Source organism: Lissotriton vulgaris, chromosome 8 (genome assembly GCF_964263255.1).
Source record: "Lissotriton vulgaris chromosome 8, aLisVul1.2, whole genome shotgun sequence".
Classification (NCBI taxonomy): domain Eukaryota; kingdom Metazoa; phylum Chordata; class Amphibia; order Caudata; family Salamandridae; genus Lissotriton; species Lissotriton vulgaris.
In genome coordinates, this window is record NC_141696.1 from 1106827024 (window position 1) to 1106846102 (window position 19079).

The following is a 19079-nucleotide window of genomic DNA, read 5'->3' on the forward strand; positions in this document are numbered from 1 at the left end:
CTTGGATGCAGACTTCCTCAGTTTCTTGGATGCGGAGAACGAACCTGGCCCATCAGGACTGCCAGGGCGCACCATCTTCTCGGCCCCCACTGTCCCCACTACCACCACCTCAGCAACAACAACCTTGCTGCAATGATCTGTGTGGCATCACGACCACCACCACCACAACCAGTGCTGTCTGCAACACTCTCCCCGCCTCAGAGCATACCAACACCACCCAACAATCTGAGGAGGGCAGGGAGAGTCTGCGTGTGTATTGAGTGGCAACGCCACAGGTCCGGGACAGCAGGGCAGGTGGGAGGGCAACTGGGGGACAAAATCAACAGGACACTGGTGCCAAAACCCTGGCCAACATCGCCCGGGTTTTTGGGGTATATGAACAAACCCAGGGACAGAAGGGCCAGTTTTGGGAGGAAGTGTGTGAGCTCTGCCAGATGCTGAGGTTCATGGACTCACGTATGGGCCAAATTTTGGACCTCATGGGCCAGCTTGTGAATGTTCTGAGGGACTGACATGTGGACCAATGGACAGCTCAACCTCCCTTCAGTGGCCCGCAGGATGTTACTCTCACCACCTCAGCTGTGGTCACAAAGAGGGGTGAGCAGGAACAGGATGACTCCTCAGACACACTGAGCCCGCAGCAGAGACCCCTCGGGAAAACGCAAAAGGGTCCGAGAAACCCTACCACAGGATCACGTGGCAAAGCACCAGCCACACGCAAGTCAAAGAGCCAGCCATGATGGCATCGCTCTTCACCTTGACATTGACTTTGTTGACTATCCTTACCCACACTGCCATTTTGATGGCAGATGTCTGTTGGACTGTGTCACTACATCCATGTGGTGACTACTCTATTGTCTCATCTACCATCACTCACAACTCATTGATTCACATTGCACCATTTTCTCAAAAAACACTTGTCTGTCACAAATACTCTTTGTAAATAAACACTCTTTACACACCTATATGTTTGTGTCAGCTCCATGTTTATCACAGGATGTACAATGTTGACTCTGATTCCAATGTACCTAAAGCTAGGATTGTGACGCAGCATTGAGAGGCTGAAGGGACCTAGAAAGACACGAGAGAATGACATCTACTTGTCAGGTGATCGCATCACAGCCAGTACACAACACTAGCCATCAAGGCACACAAGCAAGCACACATTACAATGAGAAACAATATCAACATACACATCATGTGGCTGGTTATGACTACACTGTGCCACAAATATCAGCCATCAGCACAGAACCAACAATAGGCAGCAATCGTAAAACTCCCCTAGGCCTTTGCACAACCATCAAAGATGGCAGACAGTGTCACTGATGTACAATGTCACTCACACTCAAGGGAAGTGGCAGTTGATGAGCTGTTGACGCAGTTTGACACCCTCCTCCTCTCCACTATCGTAGTCACTGGTACGATGCTGTTACACAGTATGTAGTAGTCATGTGCTGATCCTGGAATTTCGCACAGACCTGGGAGATTATCATATCCACTTGGAATACCACTTGCACATTAATGGAATGGAAATGCTTCCTGTTCCTGTAAATGTGCTCACGTGCCTGTGGTGGAACCAGACCAACATGTATGCAGTCAATGGCACCAACAACATTGGGGATGTGGGCAAGGTCATAACATTCATGCTTCACAGTTGCCAATTCATGTCTCCTGGGAAAATGTATGTTGCTGTCATTGTAGGTCATCATATAGCACCATGTTGAACATTGGTTGAGACATCCCACCGGCGCTGGGTACCGTGTACTGGAACAAACCAGTTGCAAAGAAATGCAGGGCTGCCATCACCTTACATGTTGGTGTCAAAGCATTCTGATATGTTCTGCGAGCCCTCAGATGGGGCTCCAACTGAGCACATAGGTCTTGAAGGGTAGGTCTGTCCAAACAGAATTTACGTTCGATATCCTCATCCTCCATGTCTGCAAACAATGTGAATAAACGATGCACATTTGGTCGCCTCCTAGGTAAAAGAAAGGGAACACATGTCAATTCAATACCCTTATAAGATGTGTCAAACATCTCACATTGTGACTGACACAGCGCCAACAAAGATGGGCCAGAAACAACACCTTACAGCACAAGTCACATGTAGAGACACCTTGATCTAAAGTAGTTGTACATGTGTCCAGTATGCACATAGTGAGTATCCCCAAAACAGATTCAGAGTATGTGAGTGGCAAATGGTACATTCCCACCTCTTGTGTCACCAGCCCTTAGAGTAGTTGACACAGCACAAGTCTGAAACTGCAACACTACTGGCTTCTACGTAGCTGCTGTACCTGACACACCTTCTTGCGTGATTAATACAGGGCACCCATTACCAACACAATGAGCACAGTGTGTGCATAAAGCTCAAGTATAAACATTAGTTCATCAATCTACACAGTGAAATAGGTACATTACATAGCCAGTCCCTCATTAATATGGGCTGCTTAGCCATCTCACACATTGACAAGTGTACAAATTGGAGAATCCATCACACAACAGATCTGTGTACATGCACAACAACATCATAAGTGACATGTGAGGGTGCACATGCCAATGCATGTTATCCTGTGCACTGACATGGTATGTGTAGTCATCAGTGAGTTAAATCTCACACTAGCATTGAATTTAACTATCCGGTGGCATGATTCAGAGTAAGTGTCTACTGTTCAATGCTGAGTACTGGCCATTGCCATTGCCACAGCATGATGTGTCCATAGGTGCCGTAAGCATGCTCTGCCACCACAATCACGGCCATTGGCACCAATGTAAAGCTGCTAAATTACAGTAGCGACTGCCTGGCCCCTGTGGTGTGACACCACCTATGCCCACGCCCCTATAGCCCATGTTAACCACAATCGGGGTAGTGAAATACACATTTGAAAAACACGGTAGGCATGCTCCGCCACCACAATCACGGCCATTGGCACCAATGTAAAGCTGCAAAATCATGGTAGTTACCGCCTGGCCCCTGTGGTGTGACACCGCCAAAGCCCATGCCCCTACAGCCAATGGCACCCGCGATTGCGGTAGTGAAATACACATTTGAAAATTGCGGTAGGCATGCTTCACCACCATAATCCCGGCCATTGGCACCAAAATAAATCTGACAAATAGTGGTAGCGACCGCCTGGCCCTGCGGTGTGTCACTGCCAATGCCCATGCCCTTACAGCCTATGGGAACCGCAATTGCGGTAGTGAAATACACATTAGAAAATGGCGGTAGGCATGCACCACTAATATGTGGCCGGTCATTGGATGCAATTGAAATATGCACGATTGTGGTAGCGACCGCCTGGGCCCCGCAGTGTGACACCCCAATGCCCATGCCCTTACAGCCAATGGGAACCGCAATTGCGGTAGACAAATGCACTTTTGAAAATTGCGGTAGGTATGCTCCGTTACTGCGGGCTGGTCATTGGTCACATTTGAAAAAAGCTGACCTGGAACACCAATTGCAGCAGCAGAGTACCACTGAAACAACTCCACGGGGCTATATATGTCTGGGAGAGAGAAACACATTTCCACTGCATCTAGACACTGCTGACTGACACTCTTCACCACCAACTTCTGTTGTTCCTGTCTCATGGTCCCCGTGATGGTGAGAACTGAGAACATGAGAGCACATCCCTTCACCACAGAGGATCAGGAGGTCTTGGTGGACGAGGTGCTCTCACAGTATGGGAGGATATATGGTGCTCCTGATGTCTTGGTAAGTGTTTCAGAGTGAAAGTAGGAGAGTGCAAAGAGTGCACACATAAAGTTCATCTGCTGCAGTATGTGCCTGAGAGTGTGGGCTTGTCTGATACACTGCATAGCATGCTGAGTTCAGGTAAATGGGGTTTGAGCCTAATTTACACAGAACCCTGGCTGCATTTCAGGATGGGAGGGACATGCAGTATTTTTGCAGCCCACAGTGACAGTGCTGGTTTGGAAAGTGGAAGTCATATCAGACATTGCCTGTGCTAATGGATGTCTGAGTCCATGAGGTTTTCACATGCTCATTTGTGATATTACAAAGGTTTTTTGTCCAGAGGGTACCGAAGGAAGTGTGTTTGACTTTTATATTGCCACCATGGATATGTAAGCATTGTGCACAAGAGTGAAATGCCTGAAAGTGACACTCTTGGTGTAAATTCTCATATGACACAGCACATTGTTGTACTTCTGAAACATCCTCCTTCTATTCTTTTCATTATGTGTACTGACTCACATGTGTAGGCACTGTTTGCCATCTCACATTGTACATGCATGTGACTGTTCAGATGGCCCACATTTAACCTCAGTGTGAGCCCCCTGGCCTGCATAGTTACTGCCCAATTTGACAGGAACCCATCAATGAATGGACAGTGTTAGATTTGGGGGTCTCTAGTTGGCACAAGTCAGGTGCAAAGAAATAAAGATGCGGCACGCTTCTTGGGAATGCGATAAGTCCTCTGTTTGATGCGTGGACTGCAGTGGCGACACCCTTACGATGCGACGGAAAAAGCTCTAGCAGCGACGCTCTTCTCAACGATGCGTGAAGCTTCAGCTCGATGCGCCAACTACAGTGGCGGCATCCAAGATGCGACGGCAGCAGCTCCGACTGCGGCGCGCTTCTAGGGGATGCGAGGTGCTCTTGATCGATGAGGTGCAATGGGACAGTTCCAGCAGCAACACCCTCCTTTGGAGTTGTGACGGCAGCAGCAGCGACGGCGACACACTTCCTCTTTGTTGCGGCACGCTTCTCTCCGATGCGGTGCAGTGCGACAGTTCGAGCGGCGACACCCTCCTTCGGAGTTGCGACGGCAGGCACAGCGACACGCTTCTTCTTGTTGAGTCACGCTTCCAGCTCTTTGCGACACGCAGTTCCTCAGAAGGCCCAAAACAGCAGCAGGCCCTTCCAAAGAACTCTGGGGAGCTGGGGGCGACATCTGTTGACCTGAGACTTCAGCAGGAGGCAAGCTCTTTACCAAGCCCTTGGGGATCCTTCACAAGTTGAAAGCAAAGTACACAAAGTTCCTTTCTCCTTCCTTTGGCAGTAAGGCAACCACTGCAGGCCAATCCCCCAAGCAGCACTTCAGCTTGGGAATAGTCTCTCCTCAGTTTCTTCAGGTTCCTCTCCTCAGTAAAGGTTTCTTCTTGTAGTGCAAAGTGATCTAATTTCATGGAATCAAGGTCCCAATACTTATACCCCAAAATCCTTTGTTCTCTGAGGGGAGAGGGGCCTTTGCCAAGTCCAAACCAGTTCTGAAGCACTCTGTTTACCAGACTTCTTCTTTCCTGTCACAGTGCAGGGCTGAAACATCAGACGCCCCAACAGGAGGTGGAGCCAGCATTGTGGAAGGCAAGCACAGTCCTGGAGCACTTTGTTTACAGGACTCCTTCTCTTCTTTCAGTGTGCAGGGCAGAGAAATCAACCGCTCCCCAGGGGGTGGAGCCAGCATTGTGGAAGGCAGGCACAGCCCTATTCAAGGTTCAGGTGCACTTCTCCGTCCCATCTAGATGCAGATCTCTCTATTCACCACTGGGTGACTCAGCTTGTCTCCTGGTATTCCCCAGACCTGTCACTCACAAAACCATACATAGGAATACACAAACTAGCAGAGGCAGGTTTGAATGGTTAGACAAGCAAATACCTACTTTCTAAAAGTGGTATTTGCAAACACAGAATATTAAAATAAACTTCACTAAAAGATGTATTTTATTATTTTATTATTCTGAGTTCAGGCATACTAAACTCGAATTTCTACCATGTTCAGTTAGGATTATAAAGTGTAACAATTCTAACAGCCCATTCTGGCCTATAGAGAACAGGTAGCCTTGCAATAGTGAAAAACGAAAATGGTTGTAATTAACTATTAGGAGGACATGCCACACACATCAGGGCTTGTCCTACCTTATACTTACAATGCACCCTGCCCTTGAACCTACCATAGGGGTGACTGATATGAAGAAAAGGGAAGGTTTAGGGACTGGCAAGTGGTTGCACTTGCCCAGTCAGCATGACAGTACCAGACTGCACGCAGGCTCTGCAATGGCAGACCTTAGACACATTTTAAACGGCTGCTTCTGTGGGTGGCACAACCAGTGCTGAAGGCCCACCAGCAGCATTTGGATTACACACCCTGGCACATTCAGTGAAGTAGACTGGGGTCTGACAAGTAAACCAAAATAGCCAAACATGGAATCACTAATCAATACATCAATTTACAATAGGGAGCACTTGCACTGTGGCACTGGATAGCAGTGGCACAGTGCCCAAAGCATCTAATACCGGTAAACATACATGAGGCAACAGCAAAAATGGAAGGGAGACCCACACCAATGGTGCCAGGTCTAACAGACAGAGTGAGACATATGTGTTGTCTGCCACCCTATTAATCCATGAGCTATCTTAGGCCTGTGGATAGCACAAGACAGACCTTGTGAGAAGGGTGTGAGAATGTAAGATCATGTCCCTAAATGTAACCTCCATGACACAGTGAGCCATTCACAGGCCAAGGACATTGAGGGGTGTGTAGTGTTGGTCACAGTCAGTCTGCCCCGACACATCATTTCCAAAGTAATGTATTTCTTGCTCCCTCATATGCTGTATTGCAGATGAGGGCCTTCTTCACACTGCTTTCTGTTCTGGCATTCTGCATGTGTATGCAATGGCCAGGGACTGTGTCCATCCTCATACTTGCATGCATTTATATATGATTATCTGATGCTAATGTACAACGTGGCATGCTGAATGGCCTCTGCTGAACATATCTGAATAGCTGTGCTAAGTTTGTGCATACTCCTGTACTGAGACACGATGGTACATAACCCAGTGTCACTGAAACTTCCTCTTCTTGTCTCCCATGCCTGCAGCTTAAAGTCCACCAGCGTAAGGCCTTATGGAGGGCCATTGGACGCAAGGTGCGGGCTCTGGGTGTTTCCAACTGATGGCAAACACACTGTCACAAGAGGTGGGATGACATCTGCTGGCTGAGCAAAAACATGGCTGCCCACCTGGACTGGAAGGTTGGCGCGCAGGACCATGACACCACTAATGGCCCGCATCTTGCCAATGACATAGCCAGAGCTGGATGGACGTTTGAAGGCCCATCAGCAGCAAGTTGAGGGTGAGTATTCTGAGAAGGGTGACTTTGGGTGTGAGTGACTGTATGTATCCCAACCCATAGCCAGTGCGGAGCTCTGTGATGTTTCTAGTGTTATGCAATAACTTGTAAGTGGTTTCTGTGCTGAGTGCAGCTGTCATGCATTTGCGTTACATGTACTTTCTAATGTGTTTAATGTAATGGCCCTTCACATTGCATGCTGAGATGTGGCCTTTATGGCATAGGCTGCATTAGGGGAGTCATGGAAATCACCGGGCAGTGAACAGCAGTGTGCCTCATCTTAGTGTGCTTTCATCGATGTGTGCAGTGCCTGACCTCGAAATTGTGGGAACTACACATCTGACACCAATGTGCAACAGTTGTTGTGCTTCAAAACACAACATGGTGGACATCAGTAGCTCATGGCCATAGTACAATGACATTGTGGAGTCAGTATCTGTGTTGTCCCCTTCAAGTGACTCTGTATGTGAGTGTGACAACATGTTGAGATGTACATCTATCTCACCAACAGGCACGTAGGTACGCTTACAGAGATCTGTTTGTCCGGTTACATGGAGGCACGGGCAAGCTGTTTGGATCGGTGAACATCACATGGGTCAGTAATGCCTAGTATGCATGTCACCATGCATCTTCTGAGTTTTGCATTAAGGTTGCATATGCAGACTGCACAGGGTGGTGTGCAACATGGGTGTATCATAATCTAGTTTTGTGCTTCACTTGCATATCATGTTTGTGAGAATGGCACTATACTGAACCTCTGTCTATTGCAGCATCTACTGAGGGCACAGAAGGACAGGGGACGGACACCAGTGGTGAGGTATCTTGCATGACTGCTACACATGAGCTCACTGACACTGATGTGACCAGCTCCTCAGAGGGGGACAGGAGGGCCCTTGAAGAAACACACTCAAAAACACCAACCTCAACGTCATCTGACGCCAGCGGTGACTCCTCGATGTTAGTGGGCACAGGGAGTGGGAAATCTGCCTCTTCTTCCACCACACATTTTTCAGTGCCCACTCACCCGGCTACTAGCACTAGTGCTGCCTGTGCCCGCAGCAGTAAGAAGGGGAGAGTGTCCTTCCCCCAGGCACTGCTGCCCCCTGCCCCTGTTTCCACTGCTGCCCTCAGTGTTGAGGTGGTGGACCTTCTGCACCAGCTGTGTGTGGGTCAGACTACTCTCCTGAATGCCTTCCAGGATCATGACAAGAAATTGGCACAGGTAGTTGCCTTCATGGAGGTGATTCAGTCTAACGTGGGTGGGCTACACAGAACTGTCCAGTCGTTGTCCTCCACAGTGACGGCAGCCATTCAGCTGTCACAGGCTCAGGGTCCTGCTCCAGTCCCTTCAGCAACCACCCTGCCAGTGGCAACATCTGACGAGAGTGACCACACACCACAGCCCTCAAGTCAAAGTACTCAACACACAGAACACAACAGCGGGCCAGAGTGCAGACACCATCCTCGAAACAAAAACAGGCACACAGGAGCACAAAGGCAAAAGCCCTTCAGGTTACACTAAGGAGCATCAGGCCAAGAAGAAGAGATCTGGCTCACATGCATCCAAATTAGCCCCTTCAAGGACACTACCGTCCCCAAACCTGCTCCCAAAGACAAACAAACAGTTGCCCTGCCTGCTGTGAAGCTGGTGCCTGCACAGAGTCCACAGAAATAGCTCTCTAAGGCCAATGGCAACCGCGATCGTGGTATTGAAATACCCATTTAAAAATTACTTTAGGGATGCACCACCCCAATAATTACGGCCATTGGCACCAATATAAATCTGACAAATCGTGGTAGCAACCGCCTGAACCTGCGGTGTGTCACTGCCAATGCCCATGCCCTTACAGCCAATGGGAACCGGAATTGCGGTAGTGAAATACACATTTGAAGATGGCGGTAGGCATGCACCACTAATGTGTGGCAAGTCATTGGATGCAATTGAAAGATTCACGATTGCGGTAGTGACAGCCTGGGCCCCGCAGTGTGACACCGCCAATGCCCATGCCTTTACAGCCAATGGGAACCGCAATTGCGGTAGAGAAATGCATTTTTGAAAAACCCAGTAGGCGTGCTCCGTTACTGCGGGCTGATCATTGGTCACATTTGAAAAAAAACTGACCTGGAACTAAGCATGGGCGGAAAATCCGTTCCGCTCGCAGATTTTGCGGATTTTCGGTAAATTCGCAATCCGCGAACACTCGCGAATTTACCGAAAATCCGCAAATTCGCACGCAGCAGATTTTTTTTTCTTGGTGATACAATTTTGTGGCGTGCGGCGTTCACTTACCGTCATTCAGCGTTTGCCAAGTTGTTTTTCTCGATATTTTGCGAGTGCTGCGCCATTTTGGATCTTGCTGCGGGATCCCGCGGGAGTTTGGCGACGCATCGCGAGAGTTCGCAATTGACCACATGTAGGTGCGGCGGGCAGCAACAATCTCGCACTCGCGAAAATACAAAATTTGCAATTCTGCACAAGAAATTCACTAGCAAGCAGCATAGACCTTCTGAAAATCCTGATTTTTATCAGAATAACTCCTCAGGTTGACATTTGCCTGCACTTTTTTGGATTTGAGGCCTTTTGACTCTCTTTGGATCACTTTTGGATTAGAAATCAACTTTCATAGGTAAGTTTGTTTGGGTCATTACAGTTGCTGTTCTGCAGAAAGCACTCAGCAGGTGCAAAAGTTCACTCATCATTAGTAACCATTCCCTGTAATACTTCCTGAGGGCCCCCTCCAGAGTTCAGTTGCCTATGTTTGTTTGGGGCATTACAGTTGCTGTTCAGCAGGTGCAAAAGTTCAAACTCATCATTAGTAATAGTAACCATTCCCTGTAGTGCTTCCTGACTGGGGCCCCTCCAGAGTTCAGTTGCTAGTTGCAACAATTGTATGACCCTGCTCTGACCCTCACAGCAGGCTCATAGAATAGCTACAAGTAGGCCACAAAGGTCCTGGAAAAAAAATTTGCACTGCAACAGAAAGCAAATTACAGATAAGGAAGCAGGTGCCAGACTGGAATTTTAAAACAGTGACACATTAATAAATCAACCCCAAATTAATTCATGTCAGTTGAAGCAGGCCAGGTGTGCTTGCTTTGCCCCCCCATAATCTACAGTGATGATGAACCAGAGGGTGGCATTGATGTACCAGAGGGTGGCATGGGTGAAACAGAGGGTGGCAGTGGTGAAACAGAGGGTGCTGGGAACCTGTGATGATGAACCAGACGTAGAAACAACATAGTCGCGACCGTTGCGAGCCGACAAGTAAGTTCGCAATTGCGAACTGGTACAAAACCCTCGCGAACTGGCAGAAACCCTTGCGAACACAAAAAAAAAAAATCTGCAAATTCGCGAGAATTCGCGGATTTTGCGGATTGCGAGTTCGCAAATACGCAAATTCGCAAACGCCAGGTTCGCAAAATTCGCCCATGCTTACCTGGAACACCAATTTCAGCAGCAGAGTACCACTGAAACAACTCCAAGGGGCTATACATGTCTGGGAGAGAGCCACATATTTCCACTTCATCCAGACACTGCTGACTGGCACTCTTTACCACCAACTTCTGCTGTTCCTGTCTCATGGACCCAGTGATGGTGAGAACTGAGAACATGAGGGCCCGTCGCTTCACAACAGAGGAGCAGGAGGTCCTGGTGGACGAGGTGCTCTCACAGTATGGGAGGATATATGGTGCTCCTGATGTCATGGTAAGTGTTTCAGAGTGAAAGAAGGTGAGTGCAAAGAGTACACACATGAAGTTCATCTGCTGCAGTATGTGCCTGAGAGTGTGGGTTTGTCTGATACACTGCATAGCGTGCTGACTTCAGGTAAATGGGGGTTGTAGCCTAATTTACACAGAACCCTGGCTGCATTTCAGGATGGGAGGAACATGCAGTATTTTTGCAGCCATACAGCGACAGTGCTGGTTTGGAAAGTGGAAGTCAGAACAGACATTGCCTGTGCTAATGGATGTCTGAGTCCATGAGGTTTTCACATGCTCATTTGTGACATTGCAAAGGTTTTTTGTCCAGAGGGTACTGAAGGTAGTGTGTTTGACTTTTATATTGCCACCATGGATATGTAAGCATTGTGCACAAGAGTGAAATGCCTGAGGGTGACACTTTAATGGAAATTCTCATATGACACAGCACATTGTTGTACTTCTGAAACACCCTCCTTCCATTATTTTCATTATATGTACTGACACACTTGTGTATGCACTACTTGCCATCTCACATTGTACATGCAAGTGACTGTTCAGATGGCCCACGTTTAACCTCAGTGTGACGGCAGCCATTCAGCTGTCACAGGCTCCAGTCCCTTTAGCAACCACCCTGCCAGTGGCAACATCTGACGAGAGTGACCACACAGTACTCAACACACAGACCACAACAGCAGCACTCCAAGCGGGCCAGAGCGAAGACACCATACCGAAACAAAAACAGGCACACAGGAGCGCAAAGGCAAAAGCCCTTCAGGTGACACTAAGGAGGATCAGGCCAAGAAGAAGGCCTCAGGCTCACATGCTTCCAAATCAGCCCCATTCAAAGACACTCCCGTCCCAAAACCTGCTCCCAAAGACAAATAAACAGCTGCCCTCCCTGCTGGGAAGCTTGTGCGTGCACAGAGTCCGCAGAAATAGCTCTCTGCAGCAGATTCACCCACAACCTCAACTCCCACCCACACCCCTGTGAAGCTGGGACAGGAGGGCAATGTGGGGAGTTCACCTGGTCAACAGGGGATGGAGGGTAAAAGGCAAGGCCAGGCCAAGCGTACCACCAGATCCAGAAAATCCCCACCGGGAGGGCCACCACCTGTAATTGATGCACCTTTGGTGGAAGAGCCCCACTTCCCACTCCTACCAAGACAATTCTTGGCTATCAAATCCTCAAGAAGTAGAGAGGCAGCCCTTCACAAGCACCCTCACACACTGTGTCTCATGGCAGCATGTCTCCGCCTCCCCGTGCCACCATGCCACCTGGTCGGAGTAGCCCTCCGGCACTCAAAGCCACTGATGCCTCTACCTCAGCTGGTCCTCCCTCTCCCAGGTCTAGTCCTCCAATGGTCCCCGATAATGAGCCACTTTCCAGTTGAACTGACAACCAAGTCTGATGCAAAGTCCCACTCCCAATGCCATCCCTCCCATTGCGGTGCCTGGACTGCCCATCTGTATCCCCAGAGCTGTGGTGATTCCCATGGCAGTGTACGGTGATACACATTCCCTGTGCAGGTTATCATGCACACATGTACATACTTTGCAGTATGGACTGGCCAATGACCTTGTTGTTTGTCAGTTTGGATGCCCATTCCCTGTACAGTTTCTCATGCACACATGTACTTTTTTGGACTTTGTACAGGCCAATGGCCTTGCTGTTTTCTACTTTTGATGCCTATCTTGGTGATATGTAATAAAGACTGTTACTCCTGTTGTCTGCTTTGTCTATGTCCTTGCTAAATAAAAGCTTTTATGTATGGGTATGGTTTCACGTGACACATGCTCTATATGCCACTTTAACATTGCCAATTGCTTGTTTTAATTTTTAAGTTTGCCAGAGGTGACATGCACTTTAGTTCTTCTTGAGCCTGAGGCTTGAGGGTGCAATGATGGTTGTTTGTTAGGATCTACTCTTCTCCTAATCATTCTACAGTCAGGTTTGCTAAATTGTACACAAGTCATGTTAGGATGCAACACCAGAACAGAGGTGTATTCAATCCACAGGATTACTTGCGGGGTGGCCAGGGTCCATCATATCTGTGTGATATTTCTTGATGTCTGAAAAGCAGTGTTGATGTGTGTTCATCTGGTGTAGGTCTGTCTTCCTAGTCACAACGGTACATTTGTGAACTTGAGTGGTCATACAATGTGAATGGGCTGTCATTGTCAGTAGTGTTGATGTGTGTGTGCCCCTGCAATGTCAACTGCACACATGTATGATCCAGGTAATGAGTGCCTGTTTGTTTCAATGTTGTGCCATGTGCTTCAGATGGTGGGCACATGGATGAGTTGTAGGTTGGGCACTGTGCAGTGTGTTGGCGTGTCCTTGCACTCCTGGGGAACACCTACTTGTTGTTGCTGCTAGTTGTGAGTATGCAGAGTTTATGACTGCCAAGTCTGTGTTGTGTTTTGTTGATCAGCCATTTGTCTTGTTACTGTTTGTGCTCACTGTGCAGACCTGCTCAGCCACACTGACTTTATTTGCGAGTTTTCTCATGCATTGCAGTCGCTTGACCCATTTTTGGCTCCAGTATGTATGTGATATGTGGAGTCATGCCATTCCCTATATGTGCTTCTGATGCCTACTAATTGTGAGTGACTCCTCTATGTGTTTGTTTGTGTACTGTACCCTCCTCACCTGTCCACTACTGAAGTACACACCACTTCAATCTCATGTCTTCAACCCCATGGCTTGCCAGTGTGTGAGCCTCCCCACCACTTCATAGTGTGACACTATGCTGTGTGAGGCTGAACTGTGTACAGGACCAATGTGACACTCAGGAAAGTTTCCGAGTTAGTTATGTGTTATTTTCTTCTGCTGGTTTGCTGTCATGGGTGCTTGTGTGCAGTGCATATGTTTGAGCATCCCAGTCCTCTAGTCATGTTGTTTGCAACTGGGTGTCCTTGAGTTTTGCATCTGTGGGTGATGGGTAAGCTGTACGTGTGTTTTCTGGGGGTACTGCTACCCTTACTGAGTGTGATCTTCTCTGTGTGTGGTGATGATTTGTGTTGTGGGAGTTCATGGTGTGGCCCTCATATGTGAGTGCTACTGGTTTGGTTTGTGTGCGAACGCTGCTTGGTGTGCCTATAGTGTTGTCAGTGTATGTTGCCTTGTGTTTGATTTGTGTGCATCCCCCTGATGTCCAGCTGAGTTTGCAATGTGATGGATTGGTATGTGCATCTGTTGTGTTTTTGTTGTGGATGTATGCAGTGTTTGGCCTGTGTTGTCTCTTTCTACTGACAGATGCTATGTGTGTGTGTGATGTTCTATTTGCATGACGTTGTGTGTGAGTAGTTAATGCTGTGTGAAACATTCAGATGTGTGTTGCAGTTGTAGTGTGCATTACTTGTGTGTCTGTCACATGAAGCAAGGTGCATTCTTGGTACTGGGCTTGTTTTGAGTACGCAATGGTGGTTTGCCCCCCTATTTGTGACCTGTCACTTGTCAGGATTGTGCATGTGCACGCTTGTGGTACATTATGGCACCTTGTTCACTTGATGAGTGGTGTGGTGTCTCTGTCTGTGCTAGCTCATTGTCCCATTGGTCCAAGTTAGTGTTCAATTTCTGATTTTTGTGGATGCACTTCTTGTTTGTGTTGCGGTATGGTGTCTGTGCATTAGCCCTGAGTAACAATGTTGTGTACTCCTCTTCTGGCTTGGGTCACATTGCCTTTCCACTGTTTTGCTGCCCATGTGTGGGCGTGTTGTACTTCTGTGTATGTTTTTGTGAGCTTTGTGTTTGGCTATTGTTTCTGTGTCTGCATTAGTTCAGGCATCCCTGAATGTGAGTGTGATGTTTGTGAATGCACCACAGGGAATGTGATTGGTTGTCATTGAACTCACAGGACACCATTTTGACCAATATGTGTGTTTCTCACAGGTGTTGGGTGTTGTAGGTGTAAGGTGAGTAGAGGATGGGTATGTGTGAAGGTCCTACTTGTATTTGACAGTCAAGGAGTGTGGCAATGGGCCATGTGTGTTGTACTAATGACATACACATGTCAAGTAACTTGAGACAGATGTGTGGATGGTCACTATATGACTATTGTATATAAAGAGGGTAACCCATATATACTACCTGACCTGGGTCAATCAGTACAGTGTCAAAAAGTGTGGTCACGGTAGCAAGCAAAGCTTTTTGTGTTAAATTATAGTAGCAAAAAACACAACACAAATTAGAAGTGGCCTATGCCCACTACAGTGGTTTTATAGTGACACAGAGTGTCTGATGCAATTATTTTCAAAGCATTTACAGATAAGAGACATAAAGTTGCTCGTCGAAAGAAATGTGAAATATTTCACAGTGCTCTGGGTGTGGTAGGGAAGGAAGGAGGGAATCGGGGTAGAGTGTTCATGTGTAGGTAGGGGACAAGGAAAGGTAATAGTGACATATATATATCAGCATGATTTGTTGTATACGTTTCCGTAAATGATCAAATGTTCCCAATATCGTACATAACTCAAATGCACCCAAAGTTAATTTTATATGGTGTCGCTGGAGTTTGTATTTCAGTGTTGTCAACGTTACGACCCCTCAGGTCAGGACAGGTTGTGCTCCTTGAGGTGGGGTCTTCATCAGGACAGGGGGATCACTTGTATATCAAACGGGAGAAAGGATCCGCCATGATCAATGTGAATGTTGGGCTTGAATAAGCTCTCCAGAGAAATGGTTGCAGTCGTTGGTGACTGGTAAGGAATGATCAAGCGTTTCTTGAATTAAATGTTGGGCACATCAAAGTCAATTCTGCAGCATGGTCCACTTGCAGATACTCAGAACAATCCCCTGATGCCTCAAAAACCGGTCTCGTTAGTATGAGATGCTGGGTCATTATTCGCAGGATGGAAGTCCCTGTGGCACACAAGCAGCAGTTTGTACTTAGGAAACAAATTTGATGTGGGTGTTAATTACTTAGATGCAGCTGGTGTTGATCGGTGTTATTTTGGTAGAAGTTGTGATTTTACAGCACTGATTTGGGTTGCCCTGATGCTGAACTAGCAGCAGAATCCCCATTATTTGAGGAAAGTCTGTTGCCAGGTATGTTGAAAATATGTTGTTCATTCGGGGGCAAAGATCGGCCCGGTCTATATGTGTACTTTGAAATTAAGTCGTTCGCGGGGCATAGATCGGAGCCTGGTGAGTAATTGACTTAGCGGCACAGTAAGTGCTCCTGTGTGATGTGCTGGCTAGATCACGGTGTTGTGGACTTCTAAAACGTTAACAGCATTTGAGAAGCAACAAGATGGAGTGCACCCACACCTACCTGTTTGTTGGGTCACGCGGAGGTGTTGCATGAAATCTTGAATGTCTTCTACGCTGCATGTGTGGTGCATGCATGTGCCTAGAGCCCCCCCCGGTGTGGCTCTCCCTTACGTGATGCCATTTTGCAAGCTCCACCTTCAGTGTGCTGTCCTAGCTTTCAGTTCACTCCTCCAGTTCCCATGAGACCTTGGACAAAGTTTCATTACTTAGACACTTTGAAGATGCAGCACAATTACATGCACTGGGTTTTAGAGTGGGCACTAGTTCACTAACTTATTCCGGCATCGTAAGGTACCTGGGACTTGTGAGGGATTTCGGGTGAGGAGTCGCTCACCAAAGGGAAGCACCAGTTTCCTCACTGTTGCTGTAATTTCTATTGTTTTGTGCCATATTGCTTGCTGTGCCCTGAATTTAGAGTGTATATTTTAATGCAGACCTATTGTCGAATGTCAGTGCTTTACTGTTGTTTTCTCGTTTTTTACTCAGAGGTCATGAGAGTGCTCATCATATGTAGATGGTGTTTAGTGCTTGTTAATATGCAGCCATGGTGTTTGAGTTTTTTTCTTATGGGTACATCTATTTTTTTATTTTGATGGTGTGCAGTGAGATGTCCATTTGGGAGCATGTCTCCTAGTATGTGGGATGGTGCAGTGTTACCACCCACTTTTATGATTGTGTTGTTGTCTCCCTCTTTTTTGTGGTTGTGGGATGGTGCAGCAATACCACCCACCTTGGAGTTTGTGAGATGATGCAGAATCATTATACCCTTTTGATGTTACATTTGTGATGATTTGAGTTGATGGTGTATGTTTTCAGAAGTTAATTCCACTCTTACTACAGGTAAGGGTGAAGGGCAGAGAGGTAGCCAGATTTTTGTAGTGTGTGTGTTTTACCTGTGATTACAAGTTCCACCCTTACTTTGGGTTTGGGTGAAGGGCAGCGAATATGCCAAATGGTTGGTGTGGAGTGTTTTTCCAAACTTTCCACCCTTACTTCGGGTTTGGGTGAAGGGCAGTGTATATGCCATAAGGTTGGTGTGGAGTGGTGTTTCACACTTTCCAACCTTACTATGGGTTTGCTTGAAAGGCAGTTTACTTACCACATGGTTCGTGTGGAGTGGTGTTCCCCACTTTCCACCCTTACTACGGGTGTGGGTGAAGGGCAGTATGCATACTTTTTGTTTGGTGTGGAGTGGTCCACGCTTACTAAGTTATTGATTGTTCCCTACCGCGCCCTGTGGTCGGCGCTCTACATTACAACTTTTATGTGAGCCTGGCCAGCTGGCATGTGTGTAGTATCAGGGTTTGGATTGTGGTATTGTCATGTGGGTGTTTGTTTTGCTTGCAAAGGGAGATGATGAGGGTGAGTGTATTCTGGAGGATGAGTGTATTCTTATTATTATTCTTATTTTGGAAGTATTATTTAATTACATGTTCTGCTAATTGCATTCAATGTTTTTCATCTCTTTGTACCCACTTTTGCAATTAGTGTGTTACTACATGCTGTGCGTAAAAAACCTTCCATCTTGTAATTTTATGCTTTCTTATTAATTATCACTGTTACATTGTAAACATGCATTCAAGAGTTCCTTTTTTATTTTTGTGTAAAGAAAGGAGATGTGCTATACCTGCTGCTCAGCCAGTTTGACTGTGGTGGTGTAATGTTGGTATGTGAGGTGGCTGTGGAATGTTGGTGAGTGGGAGAGTTAGTTGGACGTTGGGCTGAGCAGCAGGAAGGCTGTTCCTGGTGGGGCTCTACATGATAACATCTATCCTAACGAAACAAACCTAATATCTACATGGACCAGGCGTCTTTCTTTTACAACAGTTACGTTCTGGCCTTTCATTTATACTGTCATCTTAGTATCATAAAGATCACCAGGTCAAGGCTCTCTCAGATCTTTGACTATTTCTTATCAATATATTGAGAGACATGGGTTAACATCCTCACAGAGAAAATCTTCACCTTCTGCAACCACATAAAATACAACCATATCACGGAACTCACATGGGCCGATCATTCCATCTTCAACTTCAGCTTCTCCAGTCCCTGCACCACCACCCCCAAGATGATAAACGCCCCCCACTGGTGGCGGAGAAACATCTCAGAGACCAGCTTTAACACCTCCAACCCCACTACCGCCACCAACCTTGACAGGGAGTGGGAAACCCGAACTACTGGATCACCAGTTGCACAGATAGCATCGTCCCCATCAAAAGCAACATTGAGAGAAAATCTTCAAAAAGGCCTGCTGCAACACCCAAGAAATCAGAACAGCGAAACGACTCAGCAAACTTTTGGAGAGGAGATAGTGCACCAGCAGTGACACCTCTGACATGGCACCCCTCAAGACCTCCCTCAATCACTACTGCCACCTGCTGGGGGCAACAAGGAAGACAGCCCTTGATGCATGCATCAAAACCAGCGCCAACCACACCAAGGAACTTTTTCAATATCGTTAACGAATTCTACACCCTACTTAACAACTCAATCATCTCTTCTAAATTTCTTGATGCTTAGAAACACAGCAAAGTCAGACCACAACTATAAAAAAACCTCCCCTGACCCCAGCGCACTCAGAAACTACCAGCCAATCTCCCTGTTCCCATTCCCAGTGAAGTTACTGGAAGAGATCATCAACAATCAACTCATGACACACCTGGAGCAGAACCAGCTACTCAACACCTCCCAAACCGCTTCTGAAGAAATCACAGCACCAAAACCACCCTAATTGCAGCCACCAGCGACATCTGAACTCTCCTTGACTCAGGAGAAACAGCAGCTTTGATACTCCTCGACATCACACCAGCCTTCAACACTGTATCTCACCACACGCTGGCCTAAAGACTCCACCACATCAACATCCAAGGGAACGCACTCAGATGGATCAGCTCCTCTCTCACTTGAAGAACCCAGAGAATCCACATTTCACTTTCACCTCTCAACCCAGAGAGGTCACCTGCAGTGTCCCCCATGGCTCATTCCTCGGCCCCATGCTCTTATATGAGCCC